The following is a 1847-nucleotide window of genomic DNA, read 5'->3' as shown; positions in this document are numbered from 1 at the left end:
TATAATACAATTATAATCAGTTATAATAATAATTATAATTAGTCATATAATGCACAAAGTTATATAATCTCAAATATTCTAACCATAAGGTAATTAAAAAATCAGAGTATCTAAACACTAAACAGATATCGCTAACTCACCTAAGTATATAGATTCACCCTTAAAATATCCTTTTAGGTCACCAAACATCGTACAAAAGTCCTTGAAATTCACTGTTCGCCTTCAAAACGTACGCACTTACCTCAAACATAAAGCAGCTTCCTGATTGCCTCATGACTAAAAAAATTCGGAACTGACCGTATACGCCCACGCAATTTATTTGGCAATTAAAGAGTTAACAGAGAAAAATATTATGTTACAACCATAAATATATGTATATAACGCATGCCCAGATCAGTTATAAATAATAACCATGCATTAATTAAGTAACATACATACCTATAGAAAATCATTGAAGATATATATAGTAACAAGGAAGAGAACTCATTCACATCCAGCGAGTCAAAAGAAATCTATACGTATAATTCAGTACTCGTCAATAATTCCATTTTCATCTATCAAGCAGTAATGGCTAAAAGAGATCTGTCACTTGATGACATATTTAGTAAGACACCACCTCTTGATGAGTTATGTGAACATATTAGAGTTGGTATTAAATGTTATCTAATTGGTCATAGGCGTAGGAGGGTGGGGGCTGGAGGTGCTCAGGCACCCCCACTGATTTGGTGAGGGGTGCAGAGCACACCCAATATAATTATTCTTCAGGTGAATTCATGTTGCCAAAGCACCAAGTTAACAGCTTTGCAATGTAACAATGTACACCTATACATGTAAATGTTCTGTGGTTTACAAGATGCTTGTAAAATTCAACTACAAATACATTGTAACTAGTGTGACTCAGCTGCCAGTGCTCAGTTTTAGTTAACTCCTTAGCTTAGTCACCAGCAGCTGCAAAAGCAATGGCTAAAGACTTAGACAAGCAAATCTTTTTGAAACTCTTGCCAAGAAGCATGCAACTGATGAGATCAAGCCAAGTGCTTTGCTGGAGGAATTGCCTGTGAGTGGGGTGTCACGCAAAAATTGGACCAGGTAAAAATGTGGACCCTGGTCTAATTTTGGTAACGCCAAAACCGGACCCCCATTGCCAAAATAGATCCGTGTATTCACATGTTCTATTACGCGGCTGTTATAAGTAATGGAAGATTATATAGTTGAAGATATTGATTTAGTTGATAGTGCATTTCTCTACTTAACTCAGTTTCAATATCCCAATGGATGTAGTGATGCTCGCAAGAGAGCTATTAGAAAGAAAGCTGGGATGTTTATTATACGGGATGTAGTGATGTTTTTCAAGAAGAAGAAAAAAAAGGAAGGTAATGATGAAAGTGAAGTCTTTTGTTGATTTACAATATTTATTTTAAAGATAGTTGAGCTTCGATTCATAAGAACAAGAGAAGAACAGTTGAAAATACTTAAAGCATGTCATATTGGTGCAACTGCTGGTCATATGGGGGAAAAAACTATTGGTAGGATTATGGAGCGATTTATGTGGACTGGAATAGTCAAAGATGTAAAGAAAATGGTAATGTTATATAACTATAAAGTAGCTATTTAAATGATCTTGTGAGAAATGTGAAAGTATGTGTCATCAAAACCTCTAGTCATTTAAGGGCATTTCATTTTGTTTCTAAATATCTTCATGTGATGTCTGTCAACGAGTAAATTGTAAAGTGATGACTCAAACACCAGAGTTACATCCTGTTCCTGTGAAAGCTTCCTGGTATCGTGTTGGTATCGATTTTATTGGCCCAATAAGACCAATTTCCAGGCAAGGAAATCGATATATA

Source organism: Gigantopelta aegis, unplaced genomic scaffold, assembly GCF_016097555.1.
Source record: "Gigantopelta aegis isolate Gae_Host unplaced genomic scaffold, Gae_host_genome ctg3053_pilon_pilon:::debris, whole genome shotgun sequence".
Lineage (NCBI taxonomy): Eukaryota > Metazoa > Mollusca > Gastropoda > Neomphalida > Peltospiridae > Gigantopelta > Gigantopelta aegis.
The sequence above is the reverse complement of the archived record's forward strand: the minus strand, read 5'-3'. Positions refer to the sequence as shown.